At 38.2% G+C, this 22,986-nt stretch overlaps 1 protein-coding gene across 14 annotated transcripts in view; it reads right to left on the reverse strand.

Moving 5' to 3' along the window:
• The window catches only part of SOX5 (SRY-box transcription factor 5), a 931,123-nt gene that overhangs the window by 755,696 nt on the left and 152,441 nt on the right, over window positions 1-22,986 (reverse strand). For 7 of the 14 annotated variants that reach the window (XM_057491891.1, XM_057491894.1, XM_036889467.2 and 4 more), the window contains one exon: window positions 15,068-15,144. The exons of 6 other annotated variants lie outside the window; for them this stretch is intronic. The gene's annotated coding sequence lies outside the window, so the exon portion shown is untranslated. Of the gene's footprint in view, window positions 1-8,373; window positions 8,860-15,067; window positions 15,145-22,986 lie in introns of those variants that run through there. One more of the 14 variants, XM_057491901.1, reaches the window with a different exon arrangement.

Below are 22,986 nucleotides of genomic sequence, written 5' to 3' on the forward strand. Positions count from 1 at the left end.
TCTATATTAATTATAGGATGAGAAAAAAATATTGGAACATTATCAACCATCATCCCTCTAAAAATATTTGACTCCAGGCTTATCTCCCATGGGACCATGATGTGTCCAACAGACTCAGGACACAACTCCCTGCCAGGAGCTCCTAAAACAAATGTCCTGCTGCTCATCTCATGGCTTGGTACGGATGTGAGAGTCACACTGTAAAAATCAAGACTGTACTTTCCTAATTCTGATTTTTCTAGTTGATCTCTCTTTTCAAAAGTTATTTTATTAGATATTTATCAGGTTATTTATTTTTCTGGTTATATGCCTTCTTCCTAAAGCACCCATTTACTCTCCAGCATATGCCTAATATTTGTTGACCCAGGAGAGGACAAATGGAAGCACCCCTTCTCTGAGGCCAGCCCCTCTCAAATAGTTTCCCTGAGCCTATGGTAGTGCACCCTAGAGGCAGAATATGACCTCTGCAGGCCAGGCCATGGAGGAAGCCTGCACAGGCCTCATCAACGGGTGTGAGGTCTTTGGACAGTGAATTACAAGGTGTGAGGCTCCTGGAGCATGTCTAGAATAGAGCCGAGTGACTAACAGCCAGGGGAGGGTGAGGCAGAGGGCCCACTAACACATGGGGTACATGGCAGCGCTCCAGTTCCCCAGAAGATTACAGCTTACAGAGAATATGATATCCCTGAAGCACAGACAATATTCAATACCCTGACTTAACTAAACTCCGTATCTCAAATCTTCTCCATCTCCAAAGCTCCCCTTCTTGACAATAATCTTTGTCAATATGCTGTGTCAGCACAGGTTAGATATGAGATTTTATATCCTCTATGAAGCAACTCTTTCCCTGAACAAACAGGGAATCCAAAACTGGAGTCTTTTTTCCTCTAAAGAAATTTTGGAGGGACCTTTTCTCTACTCATATTTCTTGCATTGACCTATGCACAATTTCAGACCATATCTCAAAAGTACAGCAATAAGTTAGAAGCAACTCTTTTTACATTACTCTTTAACCACAGAGGAGCACAGAAAAGGGTTGGAGCCAGGCATTCAGACATTTTTTGGAACAAAGAATGAGATTAGGTTGGGCAATTACCATTCTTTGGTGTGAAGAGGAGCATTTAAGGAAAATGAAAATGCTTTACATACACCAATAGAACAAAATAGTCAAGGTCTTACCAAGCATATAGTCTGGAAAGAGTATAGGTGAGAAAGAAAGAAGTGCTCCTGTATAAGGGAGCCTTTTTCTTCCACTGATTCATTTAATCTTTTACTCAACAAATATTTCTTAAGAACTTACTACATACTACTACATACTGTTTGGGGAACTAGGGAATCAGTGGTGAATAAAATAGTCAAGGTCATACCAAGCATATAGTCTTAAATGAATTCAAATAAAATTAACAAAACTATTATATTAATATAAAATTATAAACTGTGAAAAATTCTCTGGCAGAAAATGCAAGGCATGCTATATGAGCATAACAGGTGGACTCAATCATGTCTGGGATATCAGAAAAGGCTCATCTGAAAAGGATGAGCTGGAGGTGAAGAACTTTCCAGACAGAAAGAAAAGAAAACTCAACGACCCTATGATGAGGAGTGCACCATGAGTGAGAAACTGAAGGATGCCCCATACACCCAGAGTGCAGGAAGTGAGGGCGAGAAGGTTACTGTGGATTACACAGGACCCTGCAGGCCACTGTACAAATCTTGGTCTTTCTCCTAAGCACTCCACTGATAGGTTTGCATTAGGGAAGATAAGGATTAGCTTTGAATTTTACTCTCTTTTCTGTACTGAGCATCTACTAAGAATAGTATAAAAAGACTCTCAATTGAGAGGTTATTTCAGAATCCAGGAAAGACAGCACCTTGGCCCAGGATGGATAGGGGTAGAGATAAAGACACTGACAGATGAACACTCTTTTAGGGGGTAAAATCAACCTAGGATATCAAAGACAAAGGTAAGAAAGGGTGACTCTTGGTATCTGGCTAAAACAATGAGGCGCATAATGGTGTCATTTGTTCAGAGGCGCACTGAAGAAGAATCAAGTTTGGGTCGGTAGAGAAGAGTTCAGCTTTGCATCTGAAGGTCTAAAGGACAGAGTGGTTAAGTTTTCATTATCAAGATAACATTTCCATGACTGCTATCAGGTCCAAGCCTGAGCTCTTAAACCAAATGGGCGGTGAGAGGGGACAGTCTTGGACTTCTGTTATGGTTTGCTTACTTCGATTACCTCAGTCTACGAATGAAAACACAGGAGAAACTCTGTGTGTGTATTTTAACTCAGTTTTTAAGTTCACAATTTTTTAAAACCTCATTAATAATGAACTTAGCAAGCTTTTAAAGCTGGAAAACATCATACAAAGTGTAAGAGTTGAAAAAAAACGTGCACCCCCAAGGCCTGTGATTAGCCCCAAAGTTACTCAGTGAGTGAGTAGGCTAGAAATCAGCCAGAATTCCACCAACAACCAGAGCAGTTGCTCCTTCCATGACTGGGACACTGTGGTTCCTGGCCCGGCTGAGAGGCCACATCACCTGGGGGTTGGGGGGGAGTAGGGCATGGATCTTGTACACACATGTGCTGGGCCCCCATCCCTGAGATTCATCTGGAGTGGAGACCCAGGGTCTGTGTTTTTTAAATGCCTTCCAGGTGGTTTGATGACTGGCCAGATGCAGTACCCAGTGTATTTAATATCCCATACTACTTCTTCTTAGACCATCTTGTAAGATTTTTAAATTGATATTTAAAAAACATTATTTTTCCTAATTAAATACTTCTCCTTTATAAGGCAACTAAAAGTATTCATTATGAAAAGTATTCATCCCTGGAGTGAATTCAAAGTTCTAAAATTCAGTTTGGCATACATGTGAATGGTAAAAGGATTTTCCATTTTTGCAGAAAAATAACTTAACCCAGTGCAAAAATGATCCAATGTAAATGTGTCTCTTTTATAAAATAAAAATGCCTTGGCGATGCTAGGATTCTTCTAGAAATTTAAAATTGCTTTGTACTCTTAAGAATTAAATGTATAATTTAGGCATTTCACTTTACACCTTATAAAAAAAAAAAGACACAATAGGTCAAAATCCAGCCCAACTTATTCTTTGTGAACTATAAAATACTCAAAAGGATTTTAAAAAATGGTGGGGGGGGTTACATACAAGAGCGAATACTTTTGTATAAATAACATTAATACCAGATTTTGTAAACAATACAAACAAGCTAGTAAACTTGGAAAACTAAGCAAAATTAGATACTATCAATATAACATAAAATAACTTCTCAAATATTGATAATCAATCTAGACTTCAACAAAAGGAATCACAGAGATCAAAGTGAAGTGAAGCAATTATACAAACGAAGGCACAGGAAGGGTGCAGAGACTGTAAGCAGGGAACGGCACATCTGGCTTTAGTACAGAGATGAATACAGTGAGTTATTTTTGTCTGACTGACCATTATGCCCCAGAAACATGCAAATGCTTTCCCGCTCTCTTTCTCTGCAGATTCCATACACCTTTGTTTCTCTCTGTTCCTCCTCCTGCCTCTCTCTTCTTTTCTCTCTTGGTGGCCATTAACTATACTGACAGTTTGACAGGCTGAAATAAGGAAATAAAACACTTAAACATTGTTTCCTGATGTATGCATTCATCTCTTCTGCCAAACACAGATATTGAGGAGATACTTCACTCCTCCTGTCAGCTCACTAAATTACACCCCTGCTCGCAGGCGACACCACACTCAGGTCTCTCAGTCCCTGTGCAGTGCGCCACCTTCCAGAAGAATATGCAAGGGCTTCTTCATTCTTATTGCCGAAATCCCTCCTGTATCATTTTCAATACAGAATTTTCCTAAGCTATGGATTGGGTTTCTGTATAAGAGCTGATTATTTTCCTACTTTTTAAGAAGCTGTCAGAATTCAGTTTATTTTTCAGGGCACTTTGACTTGAGTAAACAGATACTGAACCACTATCTTTCTCATAACCAATGAAGAGTTTTGACTTTTTAAAACTAGATACTGATTAAGCTAACACTGATTGTCTTGACAGGTCCAGGGACAGAAAAAAAGGTTGACCATGATATCCCAAAATACATTCAGGCCACAAATAATAGATGCTTCTTTCATTATTATTTGCGTGCAGCAACTAAAATCAGACTTCTGTAGAGCAAACTTTGAAAGTCGTACAAGTAATAAACTTCTTCCAAAGGAGGTTGCTATGGATTAAATTCTGAGAGAATAGTAGGTAAGAGGGAAGGATAATGACTTACACTTGGTTATTTACCAACTTCTTATCACCATCAACAGGAAGAAGGAGAAATTTCAAAGTGAGACATTTAAAAATTTAAAACAAAAAATAATTAATGAAAATAAACCTCCAAGATTTTTCTTTGCTTCATGCTCTCCATAGCATTTAGTGACTACTAGAAATTTAAAATGGTTTTAATTTTAATTTTAAAATACACAAGTATATATCCTCTGGCAGATAGTAAGGAGAATCCCACATGCATATGCTGCCCAGCTTCTAAGGAACCTGCGGTCTAGAGTTGGCGCCACAATCATAAGGAACTAGAATGCAAGGTGGAAGGTATTTCCAAATGAAGGTGTAGACAAAGTGCCATGGAAATTCAACGGAGGAAGGAATACCCTTACCCTCAACCACCCACAATTAAGAATGCACAACTCACCTTGACTAAAATGTCAAAATATTTGCTCTATTATAAGACTTACACATTTTATTTGTAATTACTTGTTTTATGTTCTAGACTTTCTCTGTCAGGCCATAAAATCTGTGAGATCCTATTTCTTGTCCACTTTGTTCATGACTATATTTTCAAACTGACAGTGGGTGGCATGCCAATAAATACTTGTGGAATGGATGAGTGAATTACCTTACAATAATAAGTAATGATTGAAACTGAATCTCCTGAGTATGGTTTTCTTAGTTTCTTTTCATGGAATGCCCTATCTTACTGAAGGAAACTTGTGTAAAACTGCTGGACACCCCCATGATCATAGACAGTGTCTTTAATTAGCACAATGGCCAAAACATAGCTATAACCAAATGACCGTATTTGTAGCTGAGGGTTTCCTCTTACTCATAAAGACCTTCTTTCACAATCTTATAACCATTAGTGATCACAGGATTAATCACAAAGGTGATGTACAGGAAAACTCTCTGCTGTGCATTTTTCATCTCTTTTGCTCTTTTTCCCAAAGGATAACACTTTCAAAAATTGTCCTTGCACCATCTTCCATGGTGATCCAGTTACAGCTAATATAAGTTATCAATAGAACTGACAGGTTACTACAGTAAAGGTTATAAAACAATAAATGTAAGCATAGGTCATCAAGTAAGTCCATTTGAAGAATAGCTCAATGAGATAAGATTAAATTATTTTACAACAAACTAGTATCCAACTCATTTTGCTTTATCAAATGTTATCTGAAATAAGATTAGCTACTGTTTATTAAGCCCTTATGAATGTTCCTTCACTAAAGTCTCACGATATTACCTTATAGAAAATACTTTTTATCTATATATCACTGACAAACAAACTGAGGCACAGAAAGATTATCCTGGAAATCAAGGTATCCAAGTCCTCCATAGGCCAAAACTCCAAACAATTTCATTTGCAACTATTACATGCTTGGCCATCATATATAATACACTGATTATGTTAACTTTGACTTAAAATTCTCAAATATTGCACAAGGAATTTCTTCTTAGTAGTGTTCATAACTTTAAGCTCTTTCAGTATAACATGCAAAACATAAACTTTGGCACCTGACTTGAAAAATATCAATTACAACACAACAGTTTCTATCTCACGAGAAAAGTCTTAAGCTATCTGATTCAAAAGAGTATTTGGATTATGGGGTGGAGGATTGTGTAAGGCTTAGGCGGGGCAAAGCCCTGAGAGATGGGTTTTGCTGGAGTTTGGTGGATAAATCAAGACATGAGCAGCAGGAAAATGTTGGCTAATTTCTCCTACATGCTTCTTGCTCTTGCTTTCTCCTACTGTTTTCTCGAAAGGTAACCTACTACCTTTGACAATGTTGAAAAAGGCACTTTTGGAAAAACTTGCTCTTCTTGGTCCCCCTTAGCTTACTTGTTCATATTTCTTCACGTTCGCATCTGATTTAGGGTGAGATATGAACAATTCTGACCACCAAAACTGCACTCTTTCTATTAAATGTAATGCCTTCTAAAAGTTTCTTCTGGACTTAAGAGGTCAAAAGAAACTCTGCATTTGCCATGTTCCCAGACTCTTCTCTAAATGTAATTAATAGATATTTTTATCAAGAGATAGGAAGATGGTCAATATTTTTGTTTTCAGCCTCTAAGACACCAAAATGCTTCCACGCCTTTTTCACCACTGACCAAAAAAGACATGAGTACTATGAAAAGAGAAAGACAGTCTCCTTTTCACACAGATACATTTCCTCAATTCTATTTTATAGAATATTCACTCATAACACTGTATCTTATAATATGGAAAACAAAGGCAGTAGAGAAAAAAAAATGGAGAGGACTGGTAGAATCATACAGAATAAGAAAATGAAGGAAGGAAAAATAGGGTAGAAGAGAAGGAGGGAAGGAACAAGATGCCGAAAAAACAAGGGAAGGAGGCAGATCTTTTCTTCTTTCTCTACACCCTTTGGTAAAGTTGGAGGTTTCCTTTCAGACAAAACTGCTTCTTGTACTCAGCGATGTTTCAGTTCTATGTAACTTCCTTCTCCAATAGGTTAATTACAGAGGCAATTAGTCTAGCTACACACAGGATGTCACTATTCCCTTATATAAATAGAACTGAGCACACACATTTCAGACAGAGAAAAATATCCGTGAAGACAGAATTTCAACATCAAATAGAATTCTGAGCTTGTAAGATGTTATTCTGCCCAATTTGGGTTACAGTCCATTGCTGTCGTCATCCTCATTTATGGAACAGCCTATTGGCTTTGTGAATGTTACGGAAGTTTTTTATGTGACCTAGGAAGGTCTGCTCCAGTCAGAGTGAGCAATCCCCAAAGAAGAGGTGTCAAGGCACAAAATAACAGGAATAACTAAGGCTGGATTAGCAAGGCAACTAGAGAAAGAAAAAAGAGGTGGAACTGAAAAAAGCTAATTCTGTATTACTTTAAACAAGCATTTTGACCTATGTAGCCTCCTAGGATTTTTGTGTGGGTACTTTATTTTACATATTGAGAGTCTGGAAATTAGTGACTACTGTAGTCCTGAAACCACAGGGTTTGCAGCCCAATAAGTGTTTAAAGTGAGCTTTTCTAAATGTTGAATATTATGTAGCTCTGGATAGCATTATTCAGTCTTGGTGAGACGCACAGATTTCACAGGAAAAGTTGTTAAGTCACTAATAATGGCATCCATTTTAGCCTGAAACTCCTAACTACTGATTATTGCTTGGATATTTACTGAAACAAAAATGATAAAGTGCTCTTCAGAAGAATAAATTGCTGTATCTAGTGCTAAATACATATTCATAGGGGGCACTCTGTCCTTCTTGATGGGGGCTACCCAGGACAACAAAACTGAGACAGGCGACACACTGACATCCATGGTTCATTAGTTCAGTTGTTTACTGTGGCGACAGTAAAAGCAAGGTCTTAGGGTCAGATCCTCATATTAACCAAGACATTCCTCTCTCCCCTATGGCCACAGACTATTGTACTCAGTTTTCACTGCTGTCTCAAATAAAGTTTTCCATCAGTAAACAGGGCCTCAAAGAGAGATACAGTGACCACCAGCACAAGAAAGAGAACTCAAATTCTATTTCCTATTAAATGAGGCCCCACTGCCTTGTTTTTATAAGTGAAGCACTAATATTGCTTGCAAATCAGCCTAGAAGAGGGTGTTCCAGCCCTGGGTCACTCTACCTGGCTTGGAATCCTGCCTTCACCTCTTGCTAGCTGTTGAGTCAAGGCAAGTTAGCAATTTCTCTCAATTCCCTGAGCTAAAAATGGGTATAAGAATAGTATCTGCTTCGTGAGGTACTTAGGAAGCTTAAGTTAGCTATTACTTGAAAAGGCCAAAAACAATACCTGGCAAAAATAAAGTCCAGAGTCAGTGACAGTTATTATACGTATTCTGTTGTGAACAAAAAGTGACGGGACTTCTTCTGACTTTACATGCATGCATGTGTACGTGTGTGTTGAAATCTGGAGGGCTTGCACTTAACTTAAACCTCCCATAAGGAACAGCAGAATTTTAAATGGTGGTTAGAATGCTAAGGATAAGTGCGCTGAGGTTTAGAAAGCTCTCCATCAGCACTTGGAATCTTCTAGGACTGCGTGATCAGTCTTCTAGTCTGGTGTGGGCAGTGTCTCTGGGACTTCAATCCAGGCTTACCTGAGTAGCAGCAATGCAGAAATGGGCTTTCTTCTTCTCAGACGAATCCAAAGCTACTCTTGATGACACAGAGATGACCAGGGAGCGAGGGATCTCCCTTCCAGAAGATGAGCCAGTGCCACTGAGAACTTCTTACATAACTTTTCTGTAAAAGATTGTTAGCTTTGTTGCTGCTATTTGACTTTTTTTTTTTTTTTTTTGCCTTGTTTCCTCTAGGGAGTTTGCAAGTGGGTGGGGACAGCAGCTCTGAAGCTCAGCCAGCTAGGCAAATAAGTAGCTTTGACTCTAGTGCCCACCAATATAGAGACATATGCATGTGTATATTCTTTCCCAGGCGTGCACCAGGATAGCTCCAGAAAGCATGACAATGAAAAGTATATTACAGAAGTGACAAAGGAGGATACGAGGATGCTTCCTTCAACGTAACAGCTGAATAAATAATGTTTGTTATTACAAGTCACACACACACACACAGACACACACACACACACACACACTCTCTCTCTCTCTCTCACTCTCTCTCTCTCTCTCTCTCTGTCAGGTTTTCAGTCTCACCACCTTTTCACGTGGGGATTGCCTGATGAGATTTATTCCTTTTGTGCAGGACAAGGACCCCTAGGTTTTAAAATTACTGGTGCTGTATTTTCAGCCACTGTTAACAGCTGATTTGATCTGACTTCCTGGGTAACCAGATCAATTGTGTAGACATTAATACTTCAGAGGGCATAGGGGACGGGAGTCAAGTGAAACACTTAGCCTATGAAATGGACTATAAAATCGCTAGCGGAATAGACACTATGAACACAATAGAAGTCTGCACAGCCTAGTTCTTCTTTACACAAATTAGGGCATAGCACAATTCAAATCGCTAGTAGGACTGGGCAATCAGGTAACCAGGGGCAGCAAAAAGTTGCTATTAATCTGGCTGCTCAGTTACATGTATGCTACCCCTTCCCCTCCACCTCAGCATTTTAGATGAATTTGCTATTGAATAGTCACTTGGATCTAAAATGACCAATTATTCAGAGACTTTTCTTTCAAAAGTATTTAGGATCTCAGAAAGAAAATCACAGTAAGTTTCATGGTAAAAAAAAATAATAACAATAATAATGAGGGCTATTAGTATGACAGGATTCTTCATATAATAAAATGTCCTGACCCACCAGTTGAATCAAGTGATTTGCAAAAATCCATTCCTCAAACAAGTTCATTCACAGAAATGCAAAATAAGTAAGCAAATATTTGTTACACACTGAAAATAATATAGCCTTAGTGTTACAATATCTGTATTTAATTACAGAGCTGTTATTCTATTATGACCTTGATCTTTAATATTATTTCATTAGTGAACATGTCCCTGGGAAGTGGCATCTAACTAAATTTTGCTGAATTGGTTTTACTAGTGCTTTTCTCCTGTTTTCTCTCTCATTTGGCTCTTGACTTGACTGAGCAAAAAATAATCATAATTTAGATTCACTCTTTCTGCTACAAACAGTTTCAGTTTCCCTTCCCACTCTTTCTTCTTTCTGCCATCACCACTGGAAGATAGCCAGAAGCCGAGCTGGCCAAGTGCCAGGGGGTCCTGTCCTTTTGCTGTTTGAGTGCCTCTGTGTGTATCTCATTAAGGCTTACCTAAGTCACCATTTACTATATTGAGTAGAAAGAGAGGGTTGGAATAGTCAGCATTTGTAAGTCAACTGGCTACATGATACAAATATATATAGCTAACTTCAGAATTTATAGCAATAACATTTACGTATCGTGTTACTCCTAGAACCATCCAATTTATAAAGTGCCTATTGTGTATACATAAGGAATAATCATAAATCAATTACATTAAACAGTGTCAACTAGCAAAACACAATGTTCCCCCTAAATTCTGCACACTGAGATTGATGAGATTTTTGAAAGGAAGCACACCAAAAAAAAAGAAAGAAAGAAAATCAACTCGATTCTTCTGAGGTGGATAACATATCCATATAAAGGAGCAGGTGTCTGTAGTATGATTTAGAATACCTATGAAACATCTCTGGAAAATATTAACTTTCCATGAAGTGAGCTGGAAATGTGGCAAGAACCCAAGTCTGGCACCAACCTCAAGCTTTCTTTTATTTCCTTCTCAGTAAAGAATGGATTTAAAACAAATAAATAGAGAAAATTTTAGTCCCTATTTGACCAGTTGTCTGACATCCTTTGATCTATAGGCAGTTTCAGAAAACCTGGGAAAGATTATGAAGATTATCTGCTTTGGCTCTTTGACTCCTAGTTGGAAAAAAGTCCCGGTCAGTGACCAAAATTACCCAACGTCCTCAGGTGAAACTCAAATATGTGTGTAGATTTTCACCTTCTGTTCACTCCCCAGCTCATCTCCCATTCAGACAGGCGTTTAGAAATCTGTGCTTTGGGGTCTTGGATTAAACCCATTCCTTCTCCCTAAAAAGGCCTTAAAAAGAAATAGTGAGGAATGTTTTGACTGTTCACATCTGTAAAAGCATTTAATCTTATAATCAGAAATTCACACCTACACAGCTGAATTGGACATCATATAAGAAAAAGATAGTTTGGATTTCTCTTCCATTATTTTGGCCCTTATTCCATTCTTTAGAAGGGATTACAGAAGTGACATTTTCTTCCTGCCTTAACTCCTAGTCTCAAAAATATCCATTGATTTGTTTTAGCCAAAACAGAAGAATAAAGATATTTTTCTTATATATAAAAGTAAGTTCATTCTTTAAGAAAACTCACTTCTCCAAACAGTAGTGATGACTACTATTACCATGGAGCAAAGGAACTCCTAATCTTGGTTAGAATTAAAATTTAATCTGAAAAAGAAAGATACAGCAAGAAAGTCTATAGACCAGTTTTCACTGAATGAACTACCTACTGTTTTCCTACTCACAGATAACTGACGCTGTGTAAAGATATGCTGTAATCCAGAGAGAAAGACAAAACAAAAACCATATACACAGAGTGATAACAGATCCATCAACTTCTCAACTGAAGCAAGAACTGGTGGTAAACTGAAGTTTTCAGGAGGAGTTTTTAAAAAATAACATGTTTATCTGGAAAGCGAGATAACACTGTGGACTTTGCAGAAATACTTTGAAAGTTGGGCAGCCTAGAAAACAGTTGCATTTCAGTGGTATTATTTGGTAGAGAAAAATCCTCACTACCAAGAGTACTTACTAAAAACTTAAGAAGGAGGAGGGACAACTCACTTTAGTCATAAACAGAAGATTTTGATTAAAAAGCTGATCTATTCATGAGGAAGAATGGTAAAAGTTCAGAGCATTTTTGATTGTGTGAAAAAGCAAAATGTGACACAGTGAAACTTTATTCACTTAACATGTTCATTCTTTAGAAATATCTGGAAATCACAGAATTCTTTCCCATTTTTGATGTTGTTTTGATTCACTTAAGAAGAAAAACTCTGTGCTTAGTGAAGCAACTTAAAATCCCAGGTCAACTCTTCCTTCTTGTCAACAAACCAAGAAATCGATGTAAAACTACAGCATAGTCACGGCCTCCATCTCCATGGCTGTTCCTTGCGTCTCTACATTGTTAAAAGGTTTTTCTCCTCCCAATATTGATGAAAAATACACAATCACTATTTAACCATTTTTAAAGTATTTTCCTGTCACTGATCTATATTTTATACCAATTCTGCCTAGATTTCTTAATTTAAAAATAATTTTTAAGAAAATAACTGACTTCCCCAACATGTTCCAAATAAAATATGGCTAAAAAGGAAAAAAAAATTAGCAAATCAAGAGGTAGTTAGGGCCAATTATCAAAAAAATTTCCTTTACAAATTACTTCCATAGACCTGAGTGATATTTTTTTAATTGAACTGACTACATTGAAGGGACTTAGGATGCATATAAACACAGGCTCTCATAGCACTGAAAGTTGTTGAACCAACCAACATTGGAAAACTTTTTTTTCTAACAGAAGTGTTCTAATGTTGCCTATATAAAATTCTTACCTTGAATATTTTGCTTCTTTACTTTATGCAAAATATTAAACACCTTCATGTTGAACCACTTATTACCACATTTGCTACCAAGAAAATATAACTGCTTTTTCATTCTTAATTAGAAATTGTCATTTAAGCAACTGGTTTTAGATTTTACTTATTTAGTTTCCTTATTCAGGAATGATCGGAGTGACAACTCATATTCCTGGATGGCTATGATATCAATGCTGTGTTTTGTTTGTTCCATTAGACATTGATTCAATGTCACTTTTAGAATTTCTTACCCTAGAATCCATGGATTGCTTGGAAATCTACAGGTTTCTGGAATCATATGCAAAATTTCACGTGTACATACTCACTGCGATGGTTTTTTTGGCAGCAATTGATTTTTTATTGCTACTTGGCATATACACACTCTTTCTGTTAACAGTACCCCATTTTCCTCTGGGGCACAATCCAAATGCCGTACCCATGGAAAATGGTGAAGTTGACTCCACCTCCTGCTCCAAGAGAGGTGCACAGGATTAGTCTGTGATCCAATCAAGGCAAATTCATACAAAGAAACTTTTGATAGGTCTTTTAGGAAAGAGACTCTCTTTTTCCTGTTTGATCTGAAGCCTTAAAGGGTGTTTCAGGTGAAGCAGTGATACTGTCACCATCTCGCTCCCAAATGACGCATATTAGTGGAAGCGAAGAGACGGAGACAAAGTGAGTCTTGCTTACATTATTTTAATCCAGAAGTTAGCTCTGTGCCTAGACTTTCCATATTTTAATAAGTAAGCAATGCACATGCGCACACACATTCATACCGTTTTACTCCACAATATTTGCATAGCTCACTTCTTCTTCCAGCTTAACGGCTACTGGCTTTCTCTGACCTTTTCTAATATAAATTCCCTTCTCTGTACTCTTTACTTTTGTCCATCTTACCTGACTTCAGTCTTATTACATATTGTTAAAAGCATATGCCATATTCTATTTCTTAATTTGGTGCACAGGCATTTGGCCAGTTTTCCAGTCCTTTTCAGTGGAAATTTATATGATGCAGGGTTATTTTCCAATTGAGGGAGGGGAGAAGGAAGAAGGGAGAGGAACGGACTTTAAAAAGTAAAGATTCACACAGAGATCCATGTAGGAAGACTCATCAATAGTGGAGCAAATTGAGAGTTTGATGACGCACCCACAAGAACATAAATTGTAGTTAAATAAATATCTTAATCATTGATTAGGAGGAAATGAATTTCATGTATTTTGATTTCCATTGCCAACCAAACCTAGCTGACATAATTATGGGGCCCCTAAAAGGAACTGCTTGAGGTTTAGAAGCACTGCCACTTTGAGCTGGCTCTATAAATGCCACGAGTAAGTATTTTAGATTAAGTGAATAGATTAATAAACATCTTTGGACTATCCATCATTAAGGTTGATTTATGCTCTATTGCCAGCAGTAATTCAAGGAAAAGCCATGCTATTAAAAAAATATTGCATGTTGTTCTCGTCACTTTGCCAATGTTATGACACCATGTTAAGTATGACAATATCTATATTCTTTTTGCCGTAGTAACTATACACAAAAGCTGATATTCAACCGCTTTAAGTTTACATAGGCATGAGCACAGGAACCACTCATATTTATAACTCTGATGAATGGCCTTTCATTTGTAAATTTATAGTATACCCATAATTTCTTTAGGGAACCAAGATGTTCATTCAAAAAATTGCCACAACATTCATCTATGCAAAGATGATGGATATGGTTTATGAAATTAAATGCTTTTAAAAATTAAACTCGTAGGGCCAAAAAGCAGGACACGCTCTTCCCTGGTTTGCTCACATTTTAAAATAATCACAACTGCACTCTTAGCAGTTACAGTGCTTAACCTAGATAGCCTATTAATATATATGTTAAATACGTCCAAATATATCGTTGTTAGGGTTGTATAGCATCAGTTTGAACTACTGGACATCAAGCTCAATTAAATTTATTATTTCATTTTCTAATTCTATTCCTCTCTATTAAGCCATAAAATACATAAAGTATCATTAGACTATAATATGTCTTATTTATACTACTGCATTTAATTCTTCAGGACTACTCCCAGCATACTGCATGGTTTATTATAAACGTGGGCTATTATCAATTATAACTTAAATAACATCACATAAATAGAAAGCATATTTGTCAAAAAAATCAACATTCACTAAGTAAGGAGTCCTATTTTATCCCAATATAGACTTCACTCCATTAGAGAAATCAGGGAAGTAGGAGAATATGAAAAATAACAATTACCACTATAGGACCCCATAAGAAGCAGAGCAGTGAATGATATAAGTATGAAGAAGAAGTACACATTTTTGCTCTATGTGATGCGTTCTCATGGCATTCCTAGGGCTACCTTCATTCATTGTCATTTATTACTGTATGGAGGAAATCCACACAAATCTCAGTGCTTTGGTTCTTTTCCTATACTAGTTTTACTTTTTTTCTTAAGTCTATCTTATTATTACATAACCTAAAAATAATTGAAGCTGAGTTTAACTATTTGATTTGGGTATAGGAACAACAATCTCCAAATTAGCTACTTCTGTTAGCATGGCTCAACCAATCAAAAAAAAACTGTTACGAATGCTTACAAAATTTGTATGCAAAATATATTTTTACACCTTGAGCTGTTTTGCTTAAAACAGAATATTTCAAGTAACAAACAGTTTACATACCCCAATGGATCGCTAGCTCCTTGTGGGCAGGAACATACTTATCATCATCTGTGGGTCATCAGTGGCCAGCACAGCACCTGAGATATAATACAATACCCCTGTAAACGTGCTTGAACTCATTACATGGTACAGGACTGACAGGAATCCATGTGTAAGGCATGAATTCAATGAAATACCCATTCTCCATATCAACCCTCTTCCTTTATGTCCTACATTATTAAATTAGCAATCCACATTTTTATGCATTTGAATGACAACTTTATTCTGAAAAGTCAATTCTCAATAAGTGCTTCTACCTGCTTATTACATTATATATTTTTCTTGTCCCACCGTCTTTGTCTTTTGGCGGTGGTAACAGAGTGAGGTGTCTTAGATCACATACTTTACAAGTCAGGCTGATACAGGTTCAAACCCTAGTCCCACCATTGACTATTTCCATGGTCTTGGATAAGGTACTTCATCTCTAAATATCAGCTTGCCTTCCAAATAAAGATAATCATAGTAGCTTTCGAGTCATGTTCAAAGAATAGAAGGAAACAATGCTTAGCACACTGCCTGGAACACAGCATACCCTTAATAAATGATCACTACTATTGCATTCATTCCTCTTTCCCTTCCTCCTCTTCTCTGTGCAGAAAATTTAACCTTATCTGAGGAAAGGTCTGGCCTTTGTCTTTGGCTACTCAAAATCTTACGCCTGACAGGAGTGTCTTTGTTTGCTTAAGGGCTTTGGCTATGGGACAGTCCACAGTGTGATTTATGATGGGGGTTTTGGCCTATGCGGTATTGATTTGCCTCTAGGAGGAACTGAAGACTAAAGGTATCAGCCCAACACTGACATCCAAGAGGGGCTGGAGAGTAAAGGTCAGCCACGCAGGTAGTATGTGATGAAATCCCATTAAAAACTCTGGATACTAAACTCAAGTGAGCTTCCCCAGCTGTCTGCTCCACACATAGTTTCATGTACTGATGCCAGAGAAGTAATGCATCCTGACTGTATAGGAAGAGGATGATGGAATCTCTGTGATTGGTTCTTCAAGCCTCCGACTCAGCCTTACAGACTTCTTCCCTTGGCCGATTTTAATCTATATCCTTTCCCTCATGAAGTATGACCATGAGTATAACTTCTTCCCGTGAGTACTTCTAGCAAATCATCAAACCTGAGGATAGTTTTAGAAACCCCTCCCACTTGCAGTCAGCGTCAGCTGTGAGGATTGTCTTGCGTGAAGGACTGGCTCCCTTTAACGCTTTAGCTGACAAACTGTACAGTTGATTAAACTCTTGCACCTTCCTTATTTAAATCTAGCATGTCCAAAAGCTTTGAAATATATCTTATTTTTACCACTCAAGTGAGCTTAACAGAGCTCCCACTGTTAAAAAACACTTTGGATTGATGGTGTTTATGTATAGATTATTTGTCATGGTTTTATTTTTCCTTGCACAAACAGTAAAACCCTCTCCCTCCCCCAGTAATAGATATAGAAAAATTTTATTTTGCTAATGTGAATGGTAGTAATATTTATAAATGAACAAATCACCTACAAGTAAAGTTTCTAAAGATTAGTTAGATATGAGAGAATTAACTTCATTAAAGGATGTACTGGTTCTCAAACACAATATTCAATCATCTTCTTTTGTTTTCCTAAGTGCTGAGATTGCAGTATGCAAGAGGATGTTTATAACCTCATTAAAAAAAAAAATGTTACAAATAAGTTTGGTAGGCGGAATTTTAAGATAGCTCCCCAAATTCTCCCAATTGGTGAACATGCTCTACATAGTCCCCAGAAGTGAGAATATGATGGATTTTGTTTCTGTAAACATATCATATGACAGCTAACTTTAAAACAGAGAGATTATCTGGGTGGACCTAACCTTTTAAATCTTGATCTAGAAGTCAAAGACAGAGGAAGATGGAGATTTGAAGCATAAGGAAGATTTGTAGCACCATGGCTGGTATCAGGACAGAGGGGGCCACATGGCAAGGATTCCACACAGCGTCAAGGAGATATGCACAACCCTTAGCTGACAGCCAACAAGGAAACAGGGACCTCAGTCCTGTAACGACAAGGAGCTTAATTCTACCAACAAGTGAGTTCGGGAACAGATTTTTTTCACCCATGAGTGCGCAGACAAGAACTCAGCCTGGCCAACCTTGATTTCAGCCGGTGGTTCCTTGAGCAGAGAACCCACCCAAGCCATGCTGGACTCCAGACCTTCAGAACTTCAACCTAATAAACAGGCATTGCTTTAAGCCATTAAGTTTTTGCTAATTTGATATACACCAGTGGAACTCAGGAACAAAACTGCAGGTATTTTACTGGCCTTTCACTCTGAAAACAAGTTACCAGTTATGTGGTAGGTTTCCTTAATCATGTAGACCCCAGACTAGCATTGCCACTACTGAAAATCCATGGACCCACACTGAACAAGAAATATAAAAAAAAAGTCTGATGCCATATGCTGTAGACTGGATATCTGTGTTCTTCCAAAATTCTCATGTTACAACCTAATGCCCAATGTGACAGTATTAGGAAGTGGGACCTTTAGGAGGCTCTTAGTTAAAGAGAGTGGAACCCTCATGAATGGGATTAATGCTCTTAGAGAAGAGACCCCACAGAGCTCCCTAGTCCCTTCTGTCATGTGAGCAACAAGATGGCCATCTAGGAAGCAGGCTTTCACCAGACTCAGGATGCTGGCACCTTGATCACAGGCTTCACAGCCTCCGTAACTGGGAGAAATAAATTTCTGTTCTTTATAAGCCTCCCAGGGAATGACATTTTTATTATAGTAGCCCATATGGCCTAAGATGGAAATGTATTGCCTATACAATAGATCATTTAGAAAACTCAACTCTCTTATCTCCTACGAGGGAAGGTGTTGAGAAGGTAACTCTTACCTAGCCTGTGGATCATCTCCAAATTTCCTTGTGTCATCTCATTCCCTTTTTGCTCATTTACAATAATGCTGCTCTATTTTTTGTATAAGACACAAACCTTATATCATATCCCTGCTCAAAATGAGCAATTTCAATGACCTTCAAGATAAAGCCACTCATTCACTGATGCACTAAATAGTTATGTGTGTGCAATACGCCAAATTCTGTGCTGGGTGATAGGGATACAGTGGTTGAAGATGATCAACAAGGTCTTGCTCTTCACTGGGCTTTGCTCTTTCAAAAATATATTTCCTATCTTATTCAACTATAAGATTATGATTAATCTGTAATCCCTACCTTGGTCTTCCCTCCTCTGGGAAGCCCTCTTTGACCCTCCCAAGCAACATGAGATACCTCTTCTATGTGCCCCATAAAATACTAAAGCTAATCATATAAAACATGTCACACTGTATTAAAATTGCTTGGGATTGCATGGCTGCATCCTCCGTAAGCAGAACAGAGGGAGAAAATTCAGGAAGTACATACACTGCAAATGCCTAGCGTCAGTAAAAAGTTATAAATGGGTAGGTCCTCTAGGGAGATGCTGAATTTGGACCGAATCCCTCCTGTAGGAAAGGATGCACAGGATACATACATAATAGAGGGAGAGTACTCAAAGCTGGGAGGAGGGACTAGGCTGGGAGGTAAGGAAAGAGAGCCCACACATCTCCCACATATCTTAGGCCAGCTGGGAAGCCAAGCCCTCCTTGCCCTCATACCCTCTCTCTCAGTTAAGAGCTGGAAGTCTGGCCCAGAGTAGACACTCCAGTATGCAGGCTGGAACTCAGGAACTACTCATAAGTGCCAGGGATCTATTGCAGCAGTATGTTTGGAAAATACAGAGGCCAAAACATCACCAGCCTTCCAGCAACACAAAAGAGAACATACCCTTTGAGATATTCCAGGCTTTCAATCTAAAAATTCAATCCCCCCTCCCCAGAGCACACCATATAGAGAAGAGAGTGAATTTTTGTCACAACTAGAGATACAGGAAAGGCTAAGAGAGGTAATTTACCTGCAAAGTTTTAGGCAGGAGTCCTGGCTTCTAGTTAACAGCTGTATCTATCGTGAGTACCTGGATTTTGGAAAGCCCAGGTCGTGTCTCCAAGTCTGTTTCTTTCTTGGAACTTTCCTCTCTAGGGACACTTCTGGAAGGTTCTCAAATCACATTAACAGCTGAGGTCAAAAGATTTCATATATTAATTCTAATAATTCTAACCAAGTGAGCAATGCGTAACTTTTCATTACAAAATCTTTTGTTTTCTTGTTTGGCATCAGATCTCCTGCCATTAACTTAGACATGATTATAGGAAAGCATGTATAATTTGCAATTCAAACCACCTTTAATCTTAAAGGGATTTCCATGGGTGGAAGAAGTGGTAGAAAGTCCCCTAGCTGTCCCTTACACAGCCTGCCACTTGCTCAAGGGATCTTAACTCATAAAGGAGGAGCGCTGTATAGCTTTAAAATGACTTCATTCCCATATTTACATATTTTTAATAGGGCTATGATGAATCTCCTTCCGCTTGACTCCTATTTTGAGCTGTGATATTTTAATCTCCATTCTTGCTGCAACTTAGCAGATGAATGTGCAGTGTGACAGAGCTCAGAGGAAATAGTATAAATAAAGCAAAGTGGAGCTATGACATCTCACATTTTATAGCTTTTTTATTGTAGCCGAAGCATAAACAGAGCACAGCTGTGTTATACTTACCGCTGTGAGCACTCCCTCAGTCCTCACCCCCTATTGCTTTTAAAAAGACAGTGCTCTTATTCAGAAAGCTTGGCTGCGGGTAACATGGCCCCACCAGAGGAGCCTCTACCCCAAACCTCTCCACTGGAGGTGTTTCTTCCCTGACAGATGCAGATTTGTCATGTTGCATATCATCCGTCTAACTAAAACCAGTATACCAACCTCAGGCATGGTGTGCAGCCACAAAGGCACACTGTTCTACCTATTGGAAGACGACTCCACAACCAAAATGATAATACTCACTCCTTCTTGGCACATACACACTGCACCCAAATAATTTACAAAATGCTCTCTTAACAGGAGCCATGTAACTAGCTGGAAGTATTCAAAATAGTGCACTTTCTGAATGAAAGCCCCTTAAAATGAGTTGTATTTTTCACTTTCAAATTAACTTAGTTATGTTCGGGTAGAAGTTGGAAATGCCAAGAGGCTCAAATACAGCGAGAGTAAAAAGGCGGTATTGAGATGTGTGAAATAATTCTACAAGCTCATACAATCGTCAGGTTTGGGGGTTTTTCAGGCTGGTTAGGTATGTCAGTAAATCCAAAGAAAACAGAGAAAGATGAACAGCAAGCACCTTCTACACTCTGACACAAAAAGAGTTATGTACGCAGAGTTGATTAGCCCAAAATAAACATCTGACCTAAGTGGAGCCAATCAGAGTCCTTCCCTGAGACATTTTATTTCAGTAGAATGGAAACACAGCAAGCTATAAAATTCCAAAGCTGTCATCAATGGAGACACTTCTTCCCATCCAGAGAAATCTCCGTCACAGTAAGAAAAAGTAAAGCCCACATGTAAAATGACAAGGAGACAAGAGAAATGGATCAAACCCTGACAGAGTATGACTACTTGCTAACTGCTCCGGAGGCCCATCCACATTCCTGCTCTTGCCCAATCTGGTGACTTACCTTCCTCAGATCCCTTTACTCAACAAATTCCAGCTTTTTTTTCTTAAGCTGCCGCAAACTGGGTTTTATCGCTTACAAAAAACGAATCCTAATTATGACACCTTCCAGAAGAGATTCTTTTTCAGTTATGTTAGGAGGTATTCTTCCTTTTTTTCAAATGCCACCACACTATGTGTGAGAAGGAAGGAAAACCCTCTGGGCTTGCAGAGGAAAGTGTAATGAAAATTCAAAAGACACATGCATCCAAGTGAAAAGAATATAGGGGCAGAGCAGCCTATAGGCCAGTGAAGTGAACTGAAAGACAGGAAGATTGATTTGCATCATCATTAACATGGAAGGAGAAAAGCACAAAAACACAATGACTTCAAGAACCACCTCCATTGACAAACGTAATTGTTTCGAAACAACAGGCCCAATTGGGCTACCACGGGGGCAAAGTTGGTATCCCAAGCTTCTCAGCTAACTACCCACCCGAAGTTGCTCTTCTGCCAAACTCATTGTTTATCAGGCCGCCAGCCCAGCCCAGGGATCTGATTAGCAATTTGCACTTTTGTGAGAGGATTAACAGAATTCCTTTGTTTTGATGTCGGATTATCAAACTGCATCTTTAAAGAGGTGTGACCTCATCCAGATTCATAAGCCTGCTCCCTTGAGAATGACTTGAATTTTACTCCACTTGCGCAACATATAATTTCATAAAGGAGTCAGTGTCAAAACATGGTACTCGATTCTTGATGTGTGCGAAGAAGCACATTTGTAATGTAAATAACCTCAGAAGTTTTGTGATATTTTAAAATAACCCATCTGGTGGGAAAACAAGGATTTTCAACCCATTTGGTTCCAGCACTAGTAAATTGGTGTGCATCTAGCTCATAGAACCCAGAGATAAACCCCATTCCCAAACTGGGACTTGTGGTGCTTATATGTTCAAGGGCAAGTATTTTTAAATGTCCCATCCTCTTGACATACTTTTTTTTTAAAGAAAAGCAGAATGCACAGGACTGTACATTGAGGAAAACCAAAGAATTTAATGACTAGGGTCAAAATGGTAATGATATCAAATTGTTTGCACTGCCTGGTTTATATGTCCAGCTTCATCCAAACATAAAGATGACTAAGAAAATTACAGTAAGAGTTTTGTATTTGTAAGTTTATCCGGTAATAGGCAACGAATCAGAAAGAAAGTCCCTGAAATTTCCTTCAATGTTTAAAATAAGTAAAATTTCCAGGGATAGCGGGTTTGGGGGGGGGTGAGCATCTATGGGGCAGTATGCAAAATATTGAGAAAATTTGTCTTCAGATTCTGCACTAGTGTTATTTTTACTTGAGTGGCAATCACCAGGAGAATGCATAGGAGCAATGCAGCCGGTGGAAGGCATGCATTAGTAGTGTGAGAACCAGCGTCTCAGGAACTACATAAATACCCATTCAGCTACAAATGGCAAAAGGGCCATCTGGCCATGAGAAATGCCCCCACAACCAGACATTATGGCAGGTCATGAGGTGGTTTTACTTGTTGACAAACTAAAAATCAAAACAAACAAGCAAACCAAAACATGTTGTTTCATAAGGAGGAAACAAGCATAATTTAAAATGTATGTTTATTTTTAATACTAATACAGATTATTACCAAACACTGATAGATTTGGGGATGTTTCTTTAAGTTAGGGAACGACAGTTACAGGAAGAGTGTCCTGGGGCGCCCTGATAAGAGTGTAAGGTATGTTTGTCGGTAAGTACAATACATACACACATGACTATTAACTCAATGGTTCTAATGGATGGCTGTGTGGATTAATGAATTCACTCAGAAAATCTTACTTTAAAAGACTCAAGTCATGTACCCCAACTTATAGCCAGTAAATGGGATAAGAGCCCATACTTTTCTGAAAAGTCTCAGTTGGGTATCCTATGAATCCCTCTTCACCAGCCCTCTCTCATATTTGAAAATTGCCCTTCCACATGGATTATTTACTAATCTTGCCTTACTAGCTAAATTGGAACTATCCTTCAAAAGGAGGATTTAACAGTCTCATACAACAACTTGCACACAGTCTGCTGTTCAATATAAGTTGGGTAAATTCAAAAGACTTGGGGTTAATAGGGATGTGATAGATGTTATCATAGCAGATAAACACATTAGGGAGAGTAGGAATAAAAATCACAAGTTAGTAAGAATTTGACTATACCCACAAAGCTGCCTACATGGAATTAAAGAAGAAAGCAATGTGCATATTTAATGCCTCTCTAGCCATAAATACAGAACACCAGCCAAAATCAACCTTGAATCATTCATTTATTCAACATATATTTATTGAGT

Source organism: Manis pentadactyla, chromosome 14 (assembly GCF_030020395.1).
Source record: "Manis pentadactyla isolate mManPen7 chromosome 14, mManPen7.hap1, whole genome shotgun sequence".
NCBI classification, from domain to species: domain Eukaryota; kingdom Metazoa; phylum Chordata; class Mammalia; order Pholidota; family Manidae; genus Manis; species Manis pentadactyla.